Genomic DNA, 6,000 nt, shown 5'->3' with positions numbered 1-6,000 from the left:
GTCAAAGCTTGTCCAAGTAGGTTTAGGCACCAAAACTACTGGGTTAAGTTTAGGAAGATATCATGGTTTGGGTTAAAATATTATCCTTTCACAGCACCTCTGAAGAGTCTGCTATATGTTTAGTTATACCAAAATGATAAGTCATGCCGCATCTAATTTTTGATGGGTTCACTTAAAAGGATCAACAGTAAAGCAATGACATAAATGTTATTATGCACTTTAGTTGAACAGGAACAAATTTTTGGGTAGACGTTAATGGCAGGTCATGCTAAGTCATGCCATCATGCGTACAAGGACAATCTCTTTTGTCATTTTTCAACAATCCATCATAGAGAGAGAGAGAGAGAGATCGCTATATGAAAAAAAATCTGCAGCAAGGAAGCCTCCTGCATTTTTAATTGATGGCATTGTATTGTAATGTTCCTATTTTTTGTTCAGTTATTTACACACAGCATCAGGTGTCTGCTTTTATTCTGCTTGATCTGCCAAAGAGTGCCTGAAGAATGCTTTCTTTACTATCGGAAAGTGATAGAACACAATCAAGCTGCTATTATCCAACTATGATCTGCTACTATGACACATTTTATACCAAAAGAGAGCTTCTAATGTTTCTTCTCCGTCAGATGGAAGCAATGCTGAGGAGCAAGGGACTGACTGATGTTAAGCTGCGCTGGAAGATTCAGCCCAGGAAAGAAGAAGAGGAGGACAAAGGTGAAGATACATGCCCAGTGGTGCCGTAGGTCTTAGTTGAAGTATCCACTGCATAGTAAAATTCAGTAAAAAGTGAGACATATTTGTTGTTGTTTTTTTTAAAAATAGCATTTCAAGTACTTAATGAGTGTATCTTGCATTAGAATATTGTGTGAATTTAAATAGTGTGATAAATTAGAAAGTTGTTTTCTACAAGTCTGTTCTACTCTATAATTTGGCTGTTTGAAAGATATAACATGCAAGTAGCACCCCTATAAATTTATTCATTTTAAATTCAAGTGGTTATTTGGTCATCAACGCACAAATGAAATCAATGTGGCTGGAACAAGGATCGATGCACATGACAGATACAAATATCTGCTGTGAAACAACCTACATAGACGTCTTTCACACCAACAGTGTGGTATTGTGGAGTGTATAATATAAAAACATCAGACTAGAAATAACAACAAACAAATTATTATGATGAACGTCTTGTGGGAACTATCGCAAAGACAGGACTCTTCCTTATTTTGGTTAATCTACATTTACACGCAAAGCCTTCCAATTGTGCTCTGTTCTGAAAAAAGGGAAATTAGATATTTGCAAATCACACTGCCTTGCATATCCTCTGTGGAAATCCTGTATATCGCCTCCGTTTACAAGCAGGAAAAGGTGCTTCGTTTTGCATTCCAAGGTGCGTTTGCACAATTTAAATTTTGCATTTGCTGATGGCTCAGTAATCCTTTCAACCTACTGTCACCTTGCCAAGACCTCAAAAACAACAACATCTTGTCTTGTAAAGGTCCATGACTAAAAACACAATAACATATTAAACATTGCAGAGCCACAGTTCTTCCTCTGCCAGCTAGGGATGCTTAACTATTCAGATCTGAAGACAGCATGTGCTCCAAACATTCATCAGACTTCCTCTAATGATCTTTAGCAAAGTTTCTTCCTGCACTTTTGTGCCAAAGAAAGAAACAACCTGTTTTCCTGTTTGTATGTGCAAGCATTCTGCTGGAAAAGTTTCATGGGAATTTACAGAATGAGTGAAAATTATTTAATCTCTGTTCATACTTAATCTCAGAAAATTCTTGTTGCCTGTTGTACAACACACTCATAGGAGTCTGTATGAAGGCCATCACTGATCACTTCTGACTAAGCAGTGACTGCAACAGTTAGAACCACTGTAAACTGTATTCATTTCTGAGACTGTTTTCATGCAAGTTGAGTTGATGTCTACGATAGGTATTTATAGCAAATGGTCTGTATTTATATAGTGCTTTACTATACCTGCAAGGTACCCAAAGCGCTTTACATGATACATCACATTCACCCATTCACACACTGATGGCGGAAGCTGCCATGCAAGGCGCTAACCACGACCCATCAGGAGCAATTCGGGGTTAGGTGTCTTGCTCAGGGACACCTCGAACACGACGGGGCGAGGATCGAACTGGCAACCCTTCGGTTGTAAGACGGGTCACTCTACCCACTGAGCCATGCCGCCCCTAATGTAGCAGGACTAAAACACGTGCTTAAGCTGGAATTCATGGTGGTTTTTATCAACTGAATAAAGTAAATGTGTTGCATGCGAGTTGCTAAAAATCTTTTCTTGTGTCATGCATGCATTTCCTTGCTTTTGAAATACTTATTCAGATTGGTCAAACTACTGAGATGCTATAAAATACGGAGGAACAGAACAAAACATCTTGGAAAAATAACCTGGAGAGTGGATTACTAGCACTTTTGACTCTTTATTAAATGTCTGACTCTGACTGGAGTATACATTGTTAAAGATCCTATTGGTTCCAATCGCAGGAAAAAAAAAATTAGAGTATGGTGTCAGTCAGAGGCATATTAGATATATAAAAAAGTTGGATTTTTTAAAATTTATAGCCAATATTTGAACATGCATTCAGCAGGTTATGATGCAAAACCATGTCAAAAGCAGTCCCAGCTACCATAAGCAATCTTCCTGCTGACCTTAATCCACATCAGTTTGCATACAGGGCAAACAAGTCAATGGAAAATGCCATCATCACATCTCTCCATAAAGCCCTCACACACTTGGAAGGGAGTTTGTTGATTTCAGCTTTTCCACTTGAGCATTGTGTGGCAGAACGGCCCAGTCCATCTCCACTTCTGTTAAGTGTATTGGATCAGGTGGTGTAGTTTTCAAGTGCTCCTGGTCATTGAATGCAGCTGGGAGCAATCATCCCATTGCACCTTGATTACTGGGCGGTGCTACACTGCAGTATATCTGTTAGAGGGCTGCACATTTTCCACATGCATCCTCTACCTGGACCTAGGGTGTTCACTCAGCTGTGTGGTTTGCTGTGGCAGTCTTGAGATGCTGGCAGAGTGTTTTCTCTATCTACCTGTCAGAATTCGGCTGGTACCTTGGCCGAAGGCTGGGAGCCGGGTGTGTGTGGCCTCGGAGTTGGGCATAACCTATGCATCATGTTGGATTTTTGAGTGATCGTGCGGCTGTTTCCCCTGATGCCCGAGCAGCTGCGGTTTTATTGATGAGCGGCTTTATGTCTGAAGCAAGCTGCTGCTGTTCTGTCTCCAAGTTCTGTCTCCGTGTTCATTGCAACAAGTTCTCTGCCCATCGGGAATTGCTGCATCAGTCTTATATGGTGTTTTAAAAACAATCTTGGTGTGCGTGTGCCCATCGCCTGGCACACCCGTTATTGTTGGTGTTAAAATTATTAGCTTTGGTGGTGACCTCCAGGGTCAGTGTAGTGTAGTGTCAGAGTAGTTCTAGAGATCTCTGTTCCTGTGGCTAACCGTATTTCTTTTTCTGTGGGCAGGAGCTGTTGGGCTGTATGACGAGTGGCTGGCTGATTCCCCCCTGAGGTGGTGGTCCCCTCACTCCCTGTACAGTAGAGCACTTGGTGTCCATTAGTGTTTTTTTTTTTTTTTTTGCACGTGTGGTGTGTCACATCCGGACCCTCCCCTTCCCTGTTTAGTCAGTCATTCCGGTCTGGTAAGCCCTCAGTTCAGTATATAGATGTTCAGTGGCTGCACCCTGGAGGTCCAAAAAGACTGCATTTATTTGCCACTCACTATTGAGCTGTCTCGTGGCACCGCCACTAAGATTTTTATTGAAATATTGTCATTTTAACAGAAAGCACATTAAGTTTTATTTTTGGGTATACTTTGGCGTCACGTCTGTCTCTGGTGTCACACGTACCTGTGACCTTATCCCTGTATTGGAGTGGTGTTCCCTCTAATAAGATTTCCTGGGGGTGAAATTCCCCCAGGTGGCGTTGTCGGTAATTTGGTAACTAACCAAAACACATTAACCCTCGTAGCATTGCCACAATTAGTACTCGTCCAGGGTTGTCCTCAGCTCCCTATTATACTCTCTATTTACACTTGACTGCTCTCCTGTTCACTCCAGCAACATCATCGTCATGTTTGCTGATGACACCACCATCATAGGACTAATTAGAGACAACGATGAATCTGTCTACAGGGAGGAGGTCCAGCATTTGCGATGATAGTGTCATCACAACAACCTGAACTTCAGCACCGGAACAACCAAGGAGATGGTCTTGACTTTAGGAGATCGATGCGAACTGAGCACTCCACAGTCTACATCGATGGGGAGGTTGAAGAGCTTTAGGGTCCACATCTCTGCGGACTTCATATGGCCCACCCACATCTCATACCAGGTGGGGAGGGTCCAACAGAGACTGTACTTCCTCAGAAGGCTGCGTAAGGCTATTCTCCCCCAAAAGGTGCACATAAACTTCTAGTGCTCCACCACTGAGAACCTACTGCTGTACAGTGTGGTTCACCTGCTGCGCTGCAGAGGACAGGAAGGACCTGTGATGGGTGGTGAGAGCAGCAGAGTGGGTGATTGGGACCACAATACTCCCCCCCTCAGAGACATCTACACCGGCAGACTTCAGAGGAAAACCGGGGGAATCACCAGAGACCTCTCGCACCCAGAACACACTCTTTTCTCCTTTAAAAATAAACTATATAACACACCCTAAAAATATATATAAAGCATAAGCGGAAAATTTACAGTATTTAAACAGTTCGTGGTTGGAGACCTGATCTACACATGATATGAATTGCACTGACACATCAGTATTGCACTGTTAATCAGGGGGAATGGAGCAAACTTTTTTTTATTATTTAAAGTTTATTTAATAGGGACAGAATAAGAAGCATTGTTATGATAACTGATGCCATGTTCATTGGTCAATAGCTAACAGCTAATTCGCAGAGCAGGTCCCTAACACATACAAAAACAGCAATCAGTGTTACATAAATATATACAGTGCCTTGTGAAAGTATTCGGCCCCCTTGAACTTTTCAACCTTTCGCCACATTTCAGGCTTCAAACATAAAGATATAAAATTCTAATTTTTTGTCAAGAATCAACAACAAGTGGGACACAATTGTGAAGTGGAACGAAATTTATTGGATATTTTATATTTAACAAATAAAAACCTGAAAAGTGGGGCGTGCAATATTATTCGGCCCCCTTGCATTAATACTTTGTAGCGCCACCTTTTGCTGCAATTACAGCTGCAAGTCGCTTGGGGTATGTCTATCAGTTTTGCACATCGAGAGATTGAAATTCTTGCCCATTCTTCCTTGCAAAACAGCTCGAGCTCAGTGAGGTTGGATGGAGAGCGTTTGTGAACAGCAGTCTTCAGCTCTGCCCACAGATTCTCGATGGGATTCAGGTCTGGACTTTGACTTGGCCATTCTAACACCTGGATACGTTTATTTGTGAACCATTCCATTGTAGATTTGGCTTTATGTTTTGGGTCATTGTCCTGTTGGAAGATAAATCTCCGTCCCAGTCTCAGGTCTTTTGCAGACTCCAACAGGTTTTCTTCCAGAATGCTCCTGTATTTGGCTCCATTCATCTTCCCATCAATTTTAACCATCTTCCCTGTCCCTGCTGAAGAAAAGCAGGCCCAAACCATGAGGCTGCCACCACCATGTTTGACAGTGGGGATGGTGTGTTCAGGGTGATGAGCTGTGTTGCTTTTACGCCAAACATATCGTTTTGCATTGTGGCCAAAAAGTTGGATTTTGGTTTCATCTGACCAGAGCACCTTCTTCCACATGTTTGGTGTGTCTCCCAGGTGGCTTGTGGCAAACTTTAAACAAGACTTTTTATGGATATCTTTGAGAAATGGCTTTCTTCTTGCCACTCTTCCATAAAGGCCAGATTTGTGCAGTGTACGACTGATTGTTGTCCTATGGACAGACTCTCCCACCTCAGCTGTAGATCTCTGCAGTTCATCCAGAGTGATCATGGGCCTCTTGGCT

Source organism: Acanthochromis polyacanthus, chromosome 4, assembly GCF_021347895.1.
Source record: "Acanthochromis polyacanthus isolate Apoly-LR-REF ecotype Palm Island chromosome 4, KAUST_Apoly_ChrSc, whole genome shotgun sequence".
Lineage (NCBI taxonomy): Eukaryota > Metazoa > Chordata > Actinopteri > Pomacentridae > Acanthochromis > Acanthochromis polyacanthus.
This window is presented reverse-complemented; position numbering follows the sequence as displayed.